Source organism: Armigeres subalbatus, chromosome 3 (assembly GCF_024139115.2).
Source record: "Armigeres subalbatus isolate Guangzhou_Male chromosome 3, GZ_Asu_2, whole genome shotgun sequence".
Taxonomy (NCBI): domain Eukaryota; kingdom Metazoa; phylum Arthropoda; class Insecta; order Diptera; family Culicidae; genus Armigeres; species Armigeres subalbatus.
In genome coordinates, this window is record NC_085141.1 from 163,354,306 (window position 1) to 163,374,125 (window position 19,820).

A 19,820-nucleotide genomic window follows, 5' to 3' on the forward strand; every position below is an offset into this window, starting at 1 on the left:
TGTTTCGTGTGGCATTGGTTGTTTAATATCTTTCGGAAATTCAGAAGAGTTTGTATTTAAAAATTTAGAAGTTTTCTCTTCTTCTATGGCTCCATATTCCAACTGGAAGTTGGTCTGCTTTTCAACTTAGTTTATTCTATTAGCATTTCCTAAGTTATAAATTGAATGCTTTTATATGCCAGCCATTGCACGATTATATATCTTGTTTAGCTAGTACGATGGATACACTATACCTAGGATGTCGAGAATGTTTCCCACCCGAACACATCCTAGACAGGAACGAGAATCGAACTCGTCATCTCCGGGTTGGCAACCCTACGCCTTTTCTCGCAAAGCTAACTGGAGACTGAACTTTTTGAAGTGCACTCCTTCCAGAATTTTCAGACAGAATTTACAAGGAATTTTTTTCGGAGTTTTAAGGATTTTTTTCGCAATTTACACTGGAGATGTTTTGTTTTTTTTTTCAAAAATCATTCTGAATGCCAGCACTTTATCAGGATGATATGAAGTAATGTCAAAGTTTTTACAGGAAATTTCTTTACTGGATTTTTCCTGAATATCCACAAGAAATTCTTTTGAAGTTTTTTTCTTGGATTATTGTAAAAACATGAATATTTTTCAAATTTGTAGCTGCAGTCCGCCGATGCAACAGTGTCGGCGGCGTTATGCTAAAAACCATCTGCGGCGGTGACGTGGCGCGGCGGAATTTTTTTATATTTTCCCATTTTTCCTTTCCCTTTCCTTTTCCTTTTTGAGACTGAATCGCAACCTGTTCTTTCCTTTATTTTTTTATGGAAAAAGGATCTAAGGCTAAGATGGTCAAATAGCGCAGATATGCATCGGCGTTACGACCGACGCTGCGTTACCGGTTTTTCTCGATGTACACCTGCGTCTTTTCAACGCTGAGTTGAAAAGACGCTTCGTGGGCATCGGCCCTAAGATGCGCTTTGGGTTTAATGATTAAATCATTAAATTTTAATGATTTGTATTTTTTACACCGCTATTGATATTCACCAAAAATTTTTCGTGTAAAAAAAACCACGTGGTTCGAGAGCAACACCCCCCTCCCCCCATGTGGCTTATCGTGGTCATTTTCCAAACCCCCCCTCCCCCCCTATATGACCACGTGGTTTCTGGACGGCCCCTTTTTGCTAACACGCGTGCTCACTGGTGAAAAAAAATCACAAAAATAAGAAACAAACCAAATTCCTTTTCATTTCTTTGTTTTTGACAGGATGGAAATAGGAGCTATGGGATGAAGTGCCGAACCGTTCCTCTATATATTTTTTTAAATTGATTAAATCATCTTAGTTATATTGCATTTTTTAAATTTCAAACTAAATGAGACATTGTTTTGTTAGGCAGGATCATTTGCTTGTAGACAGCAAGCTTATTTTTCAGGGACAATGACGACCGACGGCTGATTAAAGGGTACAGTAGTTTCAACAAAACGTTACACTTCGTCACCGTCTTGCCAACCTGTTGATGAAAAATAAGCTTGCTGTCGAGGGTCTAGCCAAGGTAGTCGGCCTCATTGGCCCATTCCACAGTCGTGCCATTGAGGATGATTTTACAGTTCCCAGGCGGAACATGTTTAGAGGATTTTGAGGTGAGGGAAAATGATGACCTGGGTCTTCGCTGCGTTGATACAAATCTTCCAGCTGGTGAGGTACTCTGTCAGGGCATCCAGGCCTCGTAGCAGTTTTGCCACTAGCGCTTTGATCACTCTACCTTAATAGACGATGGAGGTGTCATCTGCGAATAGAGAAAAAATACCGCATTCTGAAGGCTCTGTCATTTCGGAGGTGAACAGATGAAATAACAGGGGCCCGAGGATGCTGTCATGGGGACGCCTGCGACGATGTCATGCGCATTGGAACTCGCTCCGCTTATTGAGACCCGGAATGTTCTTGCCAACAGGTAATTGTTGATGATTTTCACAAGGTACCTGGGAAGATTGTAGCGATGTAGTTTGTATACCAGGCCATCATGCCATACATTGTCGAATGCCTTCTCTAGTTCGAGTAAGGCCATGGCGGAGGTTTTTGAGACAGACTTGTCCCGTCCGAGGGCGTTGCTAACTCAGTCGGGTCAGTTGGTGTATGGTTGACCGACCGCGTCGGAAACCAAACTGTTCCTCGAGCAAGATGTTCGACAGACTCAAATACTCCTCCGGTAACCGGCTGTGAATCGCCTTTCCAAACAGCTTGAATAACCCTGAGAGCAGGCTGATGGGGCGACAACTTTTCGGAGAGGACGAATCCTTTCCAGGCTTCCGGATGGGGATGACTTCGGCTGACTTCCAGGACGATTTCGGTTACCTTCTCTGGAGGAGTTATCAAGCGTTCCTTAAAGCCATTGCTGCCTAATGGGTTCAAAGGTGGAATGGGCCGAGGCTTAGATTATAGAATTTTGGTTAGCTTCTAGAACGGCTTAGCACAGTCTGGGAGAGCTCGGATCTTATTGGAAAAATCACTATTTCTGTAGTCCACCATTCTGGCCCGGATAATTTTGGTCAATCGATTGCACCGGGTCTTAAGCGCAGGCAACCCAGTACGTTGGTACTGCCTGCGAGTGACAATGGTTAGGGTGTTGCTTACCTGCTGGGCCTTTGGAACATGCTGGTCGCGGTCTAGGGAGAGCTGCTCGTCGACGTTCGATGACACCGGATGCCGACTTGGTGACAGCTACGCCAGGAGTCGACTTGGTGATAGTTACGCCGGGTTAGCTCGTGCCGATTCACCGAAGTTCCAACTACCGCCACCACCAGATAGTGGTCCGAGCTGAGCTCCTGAAAGACAACCGGTTGGTTGACGTGTTCGTTCATGTTCGTGATGAAGATGTCGAGCGCTGCATGGGCGCTGGACCGTGTCCACGGTGTACGGATTCTCTAAACGGCTTTGGGACAGTTCGTCGAATGACATTTCGTCGAATGACGTTTAGTCGAATGACATTTAGTCGAAAGGACATTTGGTCGAAGGGACATTTAGTCGAGAGGACATTTAGTCGAATGGAAATTTAGTCAAATAGACATTTGTTCGAATTGACATTTGGTCGAATAGACATTTGGTCGAATGGATATTTAGTCGAAAGGACATTTACTCAAATAGAAATTCAGTCGAATGTTGAAAGTGTTTAGTCGGTAATATATAATTAGTTAAATGGATGAATTGTCAATAGACTTTTAATAAAATTTGAATAAATAATCGACAAAATACATGGATTAGAGGAATTCAATGGACATGAGAAAGTTCAATCAGCAGCGGAAGAAACGAATACGGAAGCCAATGAGGATTTTTCACTTGACAGAATAGAAACTTTTGGAGACCCTGGTGGGTAGGGTAGGTTGAAAACCTACAGAAATAGCTAAATATTAAGTACTGATGATGAAATACAGTCGCCTCTGCACAGCTCGATATTGAAGGAACCATCGAGATAGGAAGATATTGAGGAATGGAAGAAAAATTGAAATGGGTACTCGAGACAAAAAAGCTTGTTGCTATGAAAAACGACAACCATAATTAAACATAAATTAGTTCAGTATAAAATTGTCTTCCAAACATAATTCGTTAATTATTGGCCGAATATTTAATTTCGACCAAATGGTCACATGACCTAATGTCTATTTTACATGTTCAATGGCAAAACATCATTCGACTAAATTTCTTTTGACAAAGGTATATAGATTCATATTAGTCGGTTGGAGAGGTTCACCAAAGTCAATATCCAGTTGGGAATATTCTCGGCATATTCACCGTTTTCGTATTATTTATTCTTTTTATGAACCCATCATTCTTTTTATGAACCCATCATTCTTTGGACAATTGGAGCAATAATTATGTGATTATTACACAGAAAGAAAAATCCGTTATAAAATTTAAAAAACCATTGGTTAAAATAAAAAGTTTCGTTGGTTCTTTTTCGTAGAGAGTTGTATATGTTTAGAACAAAAGTCAGTAAACTGTAAAAAAAAAAGTTTATACCTACTCGGCATCCACCTCTGAAATAAAAGTTTATGCACTTTTGAAATGGATAGTATTTAAAACTGTCAAACCTAAAAGATCACACTGTAGAAACAATAATGGATTTTCTTTTTATTTTACAGGAAATTTCTCACACTTTTTTCCACTTTAATAAAGAATTAAAAAAAAAAATCCCACTTTTTTCCCAAGTTTCTCCGTTTCCCCTTTTTTGTTTTCCCCGCAATTAACTTTTTGAATAAAATATGTTTCTTAGGAAATATTTATTGCAGTTGTAATAAAACGTACAAATAACGAACATATGTTGTGCATGGTCATAAATGATCGAAACATTAACATCCGTCCTCTGGCTCCTTTAGGATTTAGGACACCGATTTCTCTGGAACCTCATATTGCAAAATATGCAACGGTACTCAATGTTCCCGATTTTGAAGGAGCTTTGGCCGCAAGGTCCCTGCTGCGACTGCTGTTTTAAAACAAGAAATTCATAACTTTAATCTCTATACAAAACCGCTGCTGGAATACAAACTTACCCCAATGACAGCCGAATGCACTCCCGGAATATTTTCTGCTTCTGGTCATTTCCCACTGCATGGAACGGAAAGAAAACTATCCCGAATCTTTCCATGGCTGATTGAAATACTTTTAAATTAAACGAAATAACAAAAATACTATTCCAACTAATAAAAACTAAGGAAATGAAAATTTTCCTTTACGTGCGGTGCGGACACCAACATAATATTTGTATTGATTTTCATCTGTCACACTATGTAATCAAATGGAGATACAAAGATACAATGGTAGGTTTACATTTCATTAATGTCCAAAATTGACATTAATGGGTAATATTAGTTTTTGTTATACATTAAACCGAGTATTAAACTATCAGTTATCACAATTTTAATGAATTTGTAAATCTTTAAAGAGATGCATTTAATAAGGAACGAACTATTTATTAAGAGCTGGGGTATCTGAGTTTTTCTTTTTGAGCTATTATAATTATGTTTAATCTTTAACTAATTGTACCAAAAATTGCTGTTGAATAAATATTTTGAAAGAATTTCATAAATTGATAAAATTATAAATTGCCATGAAATTTGGCCTTTTAAAATGCCAGTGTTCTTGCAAACCGACCTCTTTTCTCTGTTTGGTTCAACGGGTTTCGTTGAGTTTCTCTGAATTTGACACTTCTACAGTTATCAATCTGAAAGAAAGAACTTTTAAATTTACGGGAAAGAGACACGCAAAATACTTTTAAATCAAACAAATAACTTTCATTTTAGAGAAAATCGCTTTTATACTGAACAAATTGTAGCACTTTTCAATTAAAAAGTGCTTTATATTTAATAAAACTATATTTATTCTTTGTGTGAAGAAACACCGCAATAAATCATTTATTTTTCAAGTGTTATTGAGTAAAGTTCCTTTCTTTCAAATATCCATTCGACGGAACTTCATTGGACTAAATGTACCAAGATTATTAATTCTAAAATCCGCTTTCGACCAAATGTCCTTTCGACCAAAAACGTCCTTCGATCAAATGCACCAAGATTCTTCATTCTAAAATCTGATTTCGACTAAATGTCCATTCGACTAAATGTACCAAGATTATTAATTCTAAAATCCGCTTTCGACCCAATGTCCTTTCGACCAAACGTCATTCGACCAAATGTCCTACATCTCTAGTGGATTAAAAATTCATTTTCGACTAAAAGTCCCTTCGACCAAATGTCCATTCGACGTAATGTACTTTCGACCAATTGTCATTCGACTAAATGTCATTCGACGAAATATCTTTCGACGAAATGGTATAGATTCCTCTAAACAATAACCCTGCAGGCCACGTTGACTCCATCATCCCTTTTTTCTATAGTTCCAATCTACGCCAACTTAAAGCGTCAAAATCTACGCCAAACATAGCGTAAACTATTGTTGTTGCTCCATTGCGGTTTAAGCTTGGCAAACATCTGGGCGATCGTTCAGCTGCAGAGAATTTTCACTCATGGCATCGGACGTTACGTGTTTTGCTACTTCTGTAAAGAGTTGTTCCGCAAGGCCGCGTAGATTTCCTTCTCCTGAAGGATTTTGTTCTTGAGCAAGAAAGCGTTCCAGTTTTTCTGACCCATCCTAGAAGCCATTTTCAATGACGAAAAGGTCCAGAGTTCAGATCTGGTCGAACCGGGATTTGCAGCTTCGAAGCTGAGTCGCAAGTTGGCAGAATATTGCAGCCAGGTGCTCCGGGGTGTAAAGAGGAGCGGAATCCTCCGGGTGTAGAGGATGCTCATCTTGCTGCCGCTGGAATCCAAGAGGAGGGAGCAGGGTCCATTCACTGGAGATGGGACCGGTGGTGCTGAAGCGTGAACCGACGCATCTGATGCTGCCAGTCGCTTGTTGCCCTTGTAATGGTGGGAGGATTTGACTCGCTCGGGAGGTCGGGATAACCGGATAGTTCACCTCGTTAAGTGCAGGAACACGGTTTTGCTTCGCCAGGGTCCTGGTGGAAGCCTTTTTCCGGATTTCCAGGAACTCGGCTCGCTTTGGGCAGCCCTTTGTGGTGGATGTTTGTCGCCACAATTGACGCACTTGGGATCGGCCACCTCCATGTTGTCGCACTCATGGGTCGGATAGGGTTCGTCACACTTGTTGCAGTGCGGCTTCATGCGGCAACGACGGTGTAATTTATAACGCCGACCAGCTTCAGGGCCTTCCAGGTGGTGGATCTGTGCTCCAGATGAACCAGGTAAAGCTGGTCGCGATATCTTCTCGTCATGTCGAACACAGCTCTCGAGTTCCGCAATGAGATCTTCTTCCAGCATGTCGTGGAGTCCTCGCAGCAAAGCCTTGAGCAGCTGTAGTACTCACACTTGTGGACCTCGATGAACTCCACGACGGATTGATGATGGTCCTTGTTTTCCGGCATCACTTTCACGCTCTCGCTGCAAAGCTGAAAAGTACATTTCAGCCCCTTAGCGATCAATTGACGAATTTTCGGACGCAAATTCGGTGGATCGCCCTTCACAAACACAAGCGGGAACTTCTCCTTCCGCTCCTTCCGCAGCTGCAATTGCCGCTTCTTACGTCTTTTCGGCGGATTGCCGGTATCGTCGATTGGCAACGACGAATATACGTTGCTCTGCAAAAGCTGCTTGGATGGGGTTACCCGCGCCTCCAAGAGCAGTGTGCTTAGGCACCTTTCCCACGACCGAATCGGCCACCGAGTTTTCCATGACGGGTCCGGGAGAAAATAACGCCAACGCGACCAAATGAAAACGTAAACAGCGAACGAACGAGGAAAAAATGCGCGAGAAAAAGTTTTACTATGTGTTCACTTCAAAAACACACTTTTTATATGAAACCCGAATGTGTCTAGGTATGTGTAATACCGACTAAACTCACATTGGGCTCCGCCATAATTTTCCACAGAACAGCCACCCAGCACTACTTCTGGGGGGTAAGCAGTACTTACTGCAATCGCGCAGGCACTCATCACGTATGAGGCTTAATTTGGTGCTCTCTCTGCCACACCATGACGCTCGCTCTGACACACCATATGAGTCTAACTTAGCCCGAGCAGGAGAAATTGGTTCAATAATACCTTATTCTGCTATTGGTACCATACTCTGTTAGCCCTGCAGAAGAGGTAAAATACCAAAGGAATAATACCAAAAACTTATATGCACAATACTTAGGCCATAACACACTCAGTTATTAAATTGAATTTCAATACCAAATGCATAACCAATTATTATTTATTTGGTATTGACATACCTAAGCATGTTATGCCTCAAGTATTCTGCATATAAGTTTTTGGTATTATTTTTTGGTATTTTACCTCTAATGCAAGGCTAATTCATACCAATTTCTGTTATCGAGGTCGTCGCTCCTGCTCGAGAGGTGCTCACCCTTTACGCGCCATGGGAGAATAACTTGGATGCTCACCCTGCCACCTGATTCACACTCTAGTGTAGTATTCAAAGGAGATTAGACATTTCAAATATTATAATATTCTGAAAATCAGCCCGAATATACGACATCTAGCACACCAATTTGAGACTTATTTGGGTGGTCACTCTAACGCACCCTGTCACTAGTCCTAACACTCGCTCTGGCACAAAATGTGGGACTTACATAGGTTCTCACTTCTGACATACGATGCGAACCTTACTTGGGTGCTCTTTTATCATGTCTCGAAGTATCGATAGCAATATGTACCTACCAGGTTTGAATTTTTTTTTATTGAATTCTACCATCTAATCATGACTGTAGATACGAACTAAAAGCAATTAAACTCAACATCACTGAGCAACAGCTTTGACCTATAATTGCAATTATGTAAAAGTGAAACTGGTAAACAATATAAAATAATAAGCCAAGTATAATCCCTTCCTTTCACGCCTAACCTGAGCTGTGTAAGCGACATACTTTCAATAATGAAATTACATTTTCATTATATTATCCGCATACACTCTGTTTCCGTCACCCCCGGTACTGCTCTGGATTGTTGTTACAAGCCACCGGGTGGATTCCCGCGAAAGAAAATTCATTTGTTAAATGATGTTCCATGTTTCACTTCGCCATCGGGAACATACACCGTTCCACCCCGTAGGAATTCCAGCTAGCCAAGTGGGTTAGGTGCTGCATTATCAGTTTGATTGTACTGAGTTCGATTCTTATTCTGGTGAGTTATTGTAATTTTGGGTCATTTATTGTTTGAATTTGATGTTATGCAATTGGGTACAGACATTTTTCAGTGGGTGCGTAATCTTTTGAAGAACAAGAAAAAAGTCCCAAAATGTTGTTCCAGTTGTTTTTGTTGTTGTTGATTTTCAATTGTATTAAAAACAAGTAAACTCTCATCCCAAAAGCACATAGTAAACATAAAAAGTAAGCGTGCTTCAATTTCATCATTCTTTATTTGCCGCCGTGAGGGAGCGAAAAGACGCTCGCACCAGAGCCAAAAAGATTAGGCTTAGCATGGCATAGAGGATCAAATTTCCGTCGAGAACCCTATAGGGCGAAGATTCAATCTAATGATGCGCCAGCAGTATTACCTTTTAGCTCCGATGGTATGAGCTCTGATGAAAATCGAACTCTCGTTGGCATAAATAATAGTTAGTAATGTAATCAATGGGGAAGCCGGTGAGGTGACAGCAAGAAACAGCAAGAAACTTATTAAAGCCTAACATAGATTCGGTGGTGAAGTAATTCAGAACTGCCTGATGCCTCGATTTTCTTGTTCCAATGGTATTATGACATATGAGGATAATAGAAAAAATGGATATCCACAGCTTCACAGATTCTCATTACTATTCGCCCGCCCCAATGCTTATCTTCTTATGCAGCTTAGGTAAACCGAACTAAAACGATTGGTAACTGCAGATCAACCTTTACTGACATAACATCTCCTATCGCGGACAATGCTGACTCCCGAGTTTCCGTTTATGTATCTGTGCATTAAGTTTGACGAGAAAAAATATAGAGTTGCTAATGTCGCTCTTATTTATGAGACCATATTTATTTTGCTTCCTCGTAGCAGCTGATGTACCGTTTCAGCAGTGTCAAATCGATGTTGGTGATAAAATCAAACATCCACACAACACAGTACCTACATAATAAACAGCCATGTTAAGCTTGTTGAAGCATATTTTCACAAAATGCTTTAAATGACTGCATTGCCAATAGCGCTCTAGTACTTATGCTCCTATTGGAGGACATGGATCGGCAATATCGCCATTCGATCCAGGCCACTTTCAGTGTAATATCCTTTGTCGTCGCACATCTATCGCAACGGAAGACCTCTACGGATGACAACACCGTCCATCAGAACATATAACATTGATGCGATGGAAACCGAAATGAAGTATCGATTTTGGATGTCACCATATTAGGGGTGTAGCATCAGATTGGAAAAAAAATATGCATATTATGCAATGTTATTTCAAAATATGAAATTTGGTATATACTTTTATTATCGTTCATGAATTGTACTTTTATGTTGCGTCGTGAATATTTATCTCAATTAAAAATACATGAACATACTGAATCTATACCATTTCATCGATAGACATTACGTCGAATAACATTTAGTCGAGCTACATTTGGTCGAAAGGACATTACGTCGAATGGACATTTGGTCCATTGTTATGGCCTTTAAAGCCCATAAAGCTTGATATATTTAAACCAAAAAGGATAAATATGGCCACATGGTTTGGAACCGGTTTCACAGATTTCCCGAAAACGGTCAGAGTTCAGGTGTTTGCCAACCAATCACCTTGGCAAAAGTTCTCAGTTAAAAGTTCTGTAAAAAATATAAAAGTGACAATATTTCAGTGATGTAAAAAAAAACTGAACTTTTTTTTATATCTTTATTATCGAGACTTTTAGCCCGAGGCTGGCTCGTCTCGATATCTGAACTTAATTTTCCAAAACCAGATGAATTTTCCCGTCGAACAGTAGCAGAACCAAAAATATCAATTGTAAATGCCGAAATCATCCTAGGCCGAACCGAGAATCGAACTTGCAACCTCCGGATCGGCAATCCTACGCCTTTGTTTGCATGGCTATCTGGATACCCATCACTTTGTTCCGCACTCAAAAAGAAGAGAATTGTTACATTCGGGGAATTTTCATTTGGGGAAATTGTATTCGGGGAATTGGTTTACGAGGAATTGGTTTACGGGGAATTGTCGTACAATCGGATATGTCTTTGTATCTCAACATTTGAGATCCAGTTGTGAGGCCAATCGACCCATACTGTAAAACGCAGAAATCGGTTGCAAGATAATTTGAGCTTCTGCGTGATATCCGTTGATGAACAGCAAGTCTCACTCGAAATAGAGTTGAATATTCGAATTTTGGTGTATTCTTATATGGTTGGAGAAGTATATATTTAGAGTTATTTAAAAAAGAGTAAAAAATAAAACAGTTTCGAGCAAACGATAACTTTATTAGATAGAAGAATAATGAGTTTTATTTAAACATCAATCGTTAATAAAACACATAATTAGGCACTTAAAAACTTCAACAAATGAAATTCGCACGTATGAAAAAAAAGTATCATTTATTGACTGATGAATACGTTAGATGTAAATGCTTAAGAATACTATTTTTTTTTATCTATTGTATTTATTTGACAGGCTCAGGCGTGTATAACACTTAACGGAGCCGAGACTCTTAATGATATTTACAATCGATATCATCTTATTATCAACAGTTAGTAAGGGAAAGGGACAAAGACCAAGATACTCGTGGCGACTCAAGGTTAGATTGCGTAATTTGGTGATGGACGGGGTTGGGATTTAGGTTTGAGGTATTTCAGCTGCTCATCCGGGTATTTGACGTCATGTATGATTTGGCGTAGCGTCGTGCTCGGGTTTTGGTTCTTCAGGGAGCATCTTCCGGATGGCCAGAGCTTCATGGTACACGGAACAATGAGACAGAGACAAGAAAAAAAACTGAGAAAGAAAAAATTTAAGTATTAAACTTTGATGTCAGACGAACAAAGAAAGGCATAGATGGCTTGCATATAAACCACATCGCGATCTCCCAAAAACATCTCTTAGTTCCCGGAAGGGTTGTTTACCTCGGGCCACAAGGGTATCCAATAGTTGCTCTCTTGAGGCGCCATTTTCCGTGCAATACCAAACTACGTGATCGATGTCATCGTAACCGGCTCCACACCTACATAGATTGCTATCGACCAGGTTAATTCTACAGAGATGTGCGTTTAGTGAATAGTGATTGGACATAAGCCTCGACATCGTGCGAATGAAGCCTCGGCTTAAGTCCTCACCTCTGAACCACGCTCGCGCAGAAACTTTAGGAACTATGGAAAATAGCCACCGTCCAAGTTCATTGTGTGACCAATTCATTTGCCAATTTTGAAGAGTACTCTGACGGACTAATGGGAAAAACTCGACGTTCGAGATTTGTCTATCATAAACTTCACCTTCCTGTGCGCCCACCTTTGCTAGCGAGTCCGCCTTCTCATTGCCATAGATTAGACAATGGGACGGGACCCATACAAAGGTAATCTTGAATGATCTTTCGACCAAATCACGCATCTGCTCTCTTATGTTTGCAAGAAAGTAAGATGCGTGCTTAACAGGTTTCATCGACCGGAGTGCCTCGATAGAACTAAGACTATCCGAGAAGATGAAATAATGGTCTACGGGCTGATCGGAAATTATCCCCAAAGCGAAGTTAATTGCTGCCAGCTCAGCAACATAAACCGAACACGGTTCCTGAAGTTTTCGGAAGGTGGTTGAATTTTCATTGAAAACACCGAAGCCAGTGGATCCGTTAATGCGAGAACCATCAGTGAAATATCTGTTATTGCAATTGACATGTCCATATTTTTCGGAAAAGATAGGGGGAATGGAAAGATTTCGAAGATGATCTGGTATTCCTTGAATAGCGTGTTTCATGGACAGATCGTATTCAATTGAGGAACTGTCTTTGGTGAAGTGAACTCGGGGTGGATTATAACACGGAAGACATAGATCTGACGATATGTAGTTGAGGTAGACCCTTAGGAATCTTGACTGACGAATCAGTTCAAGCATATTATCGAAATTTTCTAAGACAAGTGTGTTACTTGTTCCACATTTGATCAGTATTCTAAGTGAGAGCTCGGTGTAGTAACGGTGCTTTAAAGGAGTGACTCCAGCAAGCACCTCCAGGCTCATGTTATGCGTTGAATGCATACAGCCAAGAGCAATACGCAAACAACGATATTGAATTCGTTCCAATTTGATTAGGTGGCAATCAGCTGCTGAGAGGAAGCAGAAAGAGCCATACTCTAAAACAGAGAGAATAGTCGTTTTATATAGTTTGATGAGGTCTTCCGGGTGAGCGCCCCACCAAGTTCCGGAGATAGAACGGAGAAAATGGATCCTTTTTCGGCATTTCTCTAACAAATAATCAATATGGGTTTTCCAGGTACATTTGGAATCAAACCAGACCCCAAGGTATTTAGAAGATAAAGATTGGTTGATATCATCTTTCAACAGCTTTAGTTTCAGTTGAGCAGGGTACCGCTTCTTAGTAGACACAACCAATTGAGTTTTTTGCGGTGAAAACTCGATCCCTAAATGCCTGGCCCAAACAGTCAGATTATCAAGGGTACTTTGCAATGGTCCTTGCAAGACAGCTGCACATGGACCTCTTAGGGAGATCACGGCATCATCGGCAAGTTGTCTAAGCGTGCATTGTCCTTCCAAACAATTGTCAATATCTTTAACATAGAAATTGTAAAGCAAGGGACTTAAACATGATCCTTGGGGAAGGCCCATGTAGCTATTTCTGGAAGTTGTCAGAGTGCCGAGAGTAAAGTTCATATGTTTTACTGACAACAAATTGTACAAGAAATTATTCAAAATAACGGGTAATCCACTACTGTGCAGATTTTCCGACAGTACTTCTATGGAAACAGAATCAAAAGCGCCCTTAATATCCAAGAAAACTGAAGCCAGTTGCTCCTTGTGCGCATAGGCCAGCTGTATATCTGAAGAGAGCAACGCTAGACAATCATTTGTTCCTTTACCTTTTCGAAAACCGAACTGAGTATTTGACAGTAATGCATTTTGCTCGACCCAATGGTCGATTCTTGAAAGGATCATTTTTTCCAATAATTTTCTCATGCAGGATAGCATGGCAATCGGTCGGTATGAATTGTGATCAGACGCTGGTTTCCCAGGCTTTTGAATAGCTATTACTTTGACCTGTCGCCATTCTGGTGGTACGATGTTGTACTCCATGAAACAGTTGAACAGGTCCAGTAACCGTCTTTTTGCGATATCTGGGAGATTTTTTAGAAGATTGAATTTGATGTTATCGCATCCCGGAGCAGAGTTATTCGATGAAAGAAGAGACATAGATAGTTCCAGCATTGAGAATGGTCCACCCAATGAACCGGGATCAGTGACTGATTCTCGAAATAGCGGTTCTGCTGGTACGGAATCTGGACAGACCTTTTTTGCGAAGTTGAATATCCATCGATTGGAGTATTCTTCACTCTCGTTGGTGGAAATGCGGTTCCGCATGTTGCGGGCCGTTTTCCAAAGTGTTGTCATTGAGGTTTCTCGTGATAGTCCCTCGACAAAACGTCGCCAGTAGCTACGTTTTTTAGCCTTGAGAAGATTTTTGAGCTTTCGTTCAAGCCTCAAATACTCTTCGAAAAGCTCAGACCTTCCGTGTTTACGGAAAGCCTTGAAGGCATCAGATTTCTCAGAATACAACTTAGTACATTCATCATCCCATCCAGGAGTGGCTGGCCTTCTTATGACGGATGTACTTGGAACGCGTCGTTTCTGAGCTTCTAGTGCGCTTTTTTGAATCAACTCGGTAAGGAATCGATATTCATCCAGTGGTGGCAGAATATCAGTTGATTCAATACCAATATTTACAGCCGATGCAAATGTTTGCCAGTCAATGTTCCTCGTGAGGTCGAATGGGACCTGAACTGGCTCTGATCGTTGATAGCCATTTTTGATTGTGGTGACTATCGGCATGTGGTCACTACCATGGGGATCTTGGATTACATTCCACGTACAATCTAATGATAGTGAATTTGAGCATAAAGACAGATTCGACTTTCTTGACCTTGAGGTCCTTTTCGAGTTACTTCACCTGTGTTCAAGATATTCAAGTTGAAATCGTCGCACAAATCATAGAAAATAGGCGCTCTGTTATCGTCTCTAGTTTCGCCCCATGCAATACCATGCGCATTCATATCGCCCAATATTAAAACTGGGGATGATAGAAGAGAGACTGCGCTCCAAAGATGTCGACGACTAAGCGAGGCATTTGGAGGAATATTAACTGAAGCTATGCAAAGGTCTTTATTCTTTACATTTACTTGGCAAGCGACGATTTCCAAGCCATTTACAATTGGAATGGGAACTCTGTAAAAGGGGTGACATTTTTTGATCCTCAGAAGAACGCCACCATAGTTATCATCCCGATCTTGGCGAATAATATTAAAATCGTTGCAGTTGATTTCATCTTCAGAAGAAATCCATGTTTCACAGAGTGCAAATATGTCGCAATCGGAATTGCGAATTAAAAACTTGAACACGTCTAATTTATTTTTAAGACTATGACAGTTCCACTGCAGCACAGTGATTGTATCTTGTGTAATGGCCGTATTATCCATCGAAAGATACAATTTCTGCAAGAAGGGGCCATGAAACAGTCAATTGCTTCAGATATGTTTCTACTGTTGGTATAAAGAGGTCAATGATTGCCCTCATTGAATTTGGTATATTGAATAATTTCAAAATACGGTCCACAAGGTCCTTAAAGGATATCAATCCTCGCTTGGACGGAATTATTCTTTTGGAAAAGCGAGTAACATTCTTTTTTTCATTGATAACCCTAGGCTGATGTTTTTTAGAAACATCAGTTTTAGGCAATGGCGGGAAAGTCTTACTACAACCTGGGTCAAAAGGGGCAGTATAGACAGACTGCTTCGGGATTTTAAATAATCCCCCATTACCATCAGATTTTGGCAAGCCTTTATGGATGATTTTTGTTTTCTTACGGCGCAATCCCGGGGAAGACGGTTTATTCCTCTTTTCGGGCACGTGTACCTCCGCAGAATCATCCATATCGGCTACGTCAGAGTCCGATTCGTCAATGGAAATGACATCATAAAAATCACTAACTTGAACGGCAGCTGAAATAGCGGCCGTTGCGTTGGCAGTTGCGGATGTATCTTGCGACTTCACCATTTCCGCATACGACTGCTTCACGGATACAAATTTCATCCATTTGCTTCAAAAATATACATGTTTACTTCCAAAATGGTAAAATGTTTGAATCAAACATATTTATTTTTAAAACCAAATTAAATCCCTGTTTGTTTTATACGAACACTAGTGGGCAACCCCTCGCTCGCTCTTGCAAAAGTAAACAAAAACTCGAGTTCGGATCGGATCCGATCGGAGGTCAACAGAGAAGCAGGAGCAAGCGTGGAATAATTTGTTTTCTTGCTTCCAAATTGATGATAAGGATGTTTTTCAGGTACAGAAAGGTAAGTAAATGAAATATGAACGATTAGAATTGTGAAATCTGGTAGTCAAATGCTACCAGAATATGAAAATTGGTAGAATTGATAAGAAAATATTATGAATGGCCAAACCAAAACAATAATATCCATGTTTGCTTCAAACATTTAGCTGGTTGAAACAACTTGAAACGCACATTTGATTCAAAAAAAAGTTTTCGTTCGCTTCAAATGCAACAATATGTTTGATCCAAACATATTTATTTTTGATGCCAGAACAAACTGAATTATTGTTTGGATTTACCTAGAATATGTTTGTTTTTAACGTAGTTTTTTCTGCGTGTTGGAGCGCTGTACCAACGAGCGCTTCACTTTTTGGGTGCGCTTTTTGTACACCGGGCATTCTTGCAAACCATGGGGAGGATCCAACCCACAATAAGCACACTTTGTTACTTGTTGTTGGCAGGTCTCCTCCCGATGACTTTCAAAACATTTGCCACAACGGGGTTTATTGTCGCAAAACTCGGCAGTATGCCCCAACTGTTTGCAGTTGGTACAATTAAAAACCCTGGGTACAAAAAGACGCACCGGAAACAACATATTTTCGATATCTACATATTTTGGGAGTATCGAACCGGCGAACGTCACCCGAAGTGAGCCTGACTTTGAATACACTTTTTTGCCATCTACCGTGGAAGCTGAATGCAACTCCTTGCAATCCAGAATATCCACGGTAGACTTTATTGCATTCTTCAAGCGGCCTTTTCCCGCAAGTACATCCTTGCAAGTCAGGCTCGCTGCGTTTATCACGCCTTCAATCTCGACCTCCCGCGAGGGCACATAAACCAAATATTCTACATTATACAGTTGGTCTTTTGCAATAGCATTTGCATCCTGATATGTAGGTGCGGTTACACGTAGTTTGTTCCGATTGATCTGATGAAAATCAGTTTTCGGAAAACGACGCGTCAAGTCACGTTTGATTCCTAGAAAATCAATACTTTTTACTTTCTGCCGAAAGTAAACAACCCAGGGACCAGGTGAGGAAGCCTGGTAAAATCGCGTGCGGACAACATTATCTTTGGGAGGCGTATCGCCTCCGTTCTCTTCATTCATCAGTTGCGGAATGAATTCAAAATTGATAAACAAAAAAAAAAACCAAGAAATAGAAAAAAAATAAGAAAGAAAAAAAACTTAGGTCTAAATTAACTAGTTAATGTTTAGAGAAAAAAAAAACTTAAAAGAAAAATAATAACTATAATTACAAAATTCAGAATTTGTTTTCTCGTATCACTCTAATTTTGTCGCACTCTAAGCAAGCCGACGGTAACTGGTGAACGACAGACAGACAGCAGCTCGACCACTGCTGTGTGGTGAGTGCAAATTGGTTACAATGGGAACGGTTAGAACAATACACTTTGATATACTTATCCGTTCCCGTTCGAGTAGGTAGATGCTGCGCTGGTGCTGTTCGGCCTCTCTGTTGACTGGATTTAGACCGAATTAAATCACTTGGAAATGCACGCGTAACCTTTTAGCTACACGTGCACCTTCTTCGACGATCACGAATCGCCTTAGACAGCCACTTAATCCACAGTGGGAATGACGCGGGAGGATATAAAAAACTCACTTTTGTGTGAGAAAAAACTCCACTGTTTTCAAAAAATAACTGCCTGCGATGGAGACACGGACATTCACATCCGGCTACTTCAAGCGATCGGCAAAGAATGCTTAAGAATACTAAAAGTGTTCCATATTATGTGCCGTATGGTACACTAGATAACCAAATAAAAATGACCATTCCTGCTGATGCAACCCAAAAGCATCTGCGTGCCATAATATCGTCATTTGACGATAATATTATAATCTGACTTTAAACAATTGTTTCTTCTAAATACTTTTCAGCCTAGACTTGAAATGTGTACACCGAACCAGCGGATGGCAGATTTTAATATAGTTCTGCATAAGAACATTACAGAAAATGTATAATAATCAGGCATATACAATATCGGAAGATTTAAATACAATTGTTGTATTGAAACAATATAGAATTGTATTATTTTAATATAACATCTGTATAAAAAGCTTACAGAATTGTATATGCACAGATTTTATACAATAATTGTCAGATTTGTTTTTGAGTGTAGTTACTAGTGTCGGTGACGTAGAACGTGTTTGTATGGAATAATATTTGTTTGCCCCCAAGAATAACCTTAACACACTAGCCTCATCAGTTATCTGAAATGTTTTGTGCAACCTCATTTTCCTCACTATTTGCCCTATACGTGATGAAAATCTTGTTATTGAGTCGTTAGCAAATCCCAAGCGCATCCATGGACCATGGGGAGCCGGATCTAGATCCGTCAACCAAATCCCATTTCCATGTTTGTGTGCCCATAAATTTCCTTGTTTTGTATTATATGCCGGGCTCCTTTTGGTTCCCACTAGAAAAACTTTCCTCACATCTCATTGCGGTCTTATCTCTGCACTCCATTTCAGATAAGGCCAATCATAAGAGGATGCGAAACACGAAGCCGCTTCAGTTGACTGTTTTTTTCTCGCTTAGTATAAATATGTACCATAAACAGAAAACCATCTCCGTAGAGGCATCGTCTAGAACCAGGAAAGGGCAGGACACCAAACATCCAACTAGCAGCGACACACATCACCGACGACGACAGCCGCGCCACCACTATCCCAGGCACTATAACAACAGCAGCATTTGATATTCCGAACCGTCACACCGAGCAAGTAGCACTCACCAATCCTACCGTATGACAAGATACACCCACATGCATAATAACATTCGCCAATTTTACGTACGACAACGAGGAAGCTCATCACTCTTATGCGATGTGACGACGAAGAGGACATCGTCGTTCTCGGAACTAGGTAGAACGTGAATAGCAGCGCGTGCAGAAGACCATGACGAGCACTTTGCGATGATAATCCTCCCAAAAGATAACCTTGAGGTAAGACTATAGGTGGCTAGATATTAAATCAACCAACGGTGTGTTTGGGAGCATCATAGGAACCATACAGACCGGGCCGAGATGTTCGCCATTTAAATTTAGATAAACAAGGCCGTTGCAGATAGTTGTCCGAGCCTTTGATGCGGTTCGGTGCATCACCACGGTCAACAGGGACCTCTATGGATTACTGAAGTATAACACAGAATGAACAATCGCATAACAGAGGTCTTGTTGAATTTAATCATATTATTATAGTTTCAACTTTGAAAACATAGTGTGGCCTCTGCCTGGTCTTTTGAGCTAACAGGTTCGCCATAGAAATTGTACATTTTCTACACTTGAAATGTTGCAATTACTTACTTGATAAATGATGGGTTATTAGCTTGTTCACGAGTAGCATATATGTATGCCTAATGTAATATAGTAAATGGGGGTAACATGGCTAGACACCCTAAGAAATCGCGTTTCTCAATACGCTCTAGAATAATTTTACCGATATTTCTTGCAGCCATAAAATCAATTCAAACACAATATGGCGTAGTCAAAACATTCAAATTAGTAGTGCTGTGGCAGTGTTCTACTGACAATACAGGCATACTCGCCGACTCGGTTTTGGATCACTATCCCCTATTGATCAACCTGCATGGAAATAATTACAATAACTACAATGTTCGGATAAAAGGCCTACAGTTTGAAGGGGAGGGGTCTAGCTGGGCATAACCTTAACCAAATTTATTTTTAACATAAGTAATCTCGGAATGCAATTATGTGACAATAATTATGGAAAATCAGCTAATATTTCTCGTGCGCACTCTTACCCCTTGTTCAACTGTTGTATGAGGTATTAAAGCCCATGAAAAT

The 19,820-nt window shown here is 40.4% G+C and overlaps 1 protein-coding gene across 6 annotated transcripts in view; it reads left to right on the forward strand.

Annotated features, from left to right (window-relative positions):
• Positions 1 to 19,820, forward strand: part of LOC134226619 (cell adhesion molecule DSCAM-like) — a 161,438-nt gene that overhangs the window by 122,717 nt on the left and 18,901 nt on the right. For all 6 annotated transcript variants that reach the window (XR_009983518.1, XR_009983520.1, XR_009983519.1 and 3 more), the window contains one exon: positions 18,487 to 18,959. The gene's annotated coding sequence lies outside the window, so the exon portion shown is untranslated. The remainder of the gene's footprint in view (positions 1 to 18,486; positions 18,960 to 19,820) is intronic.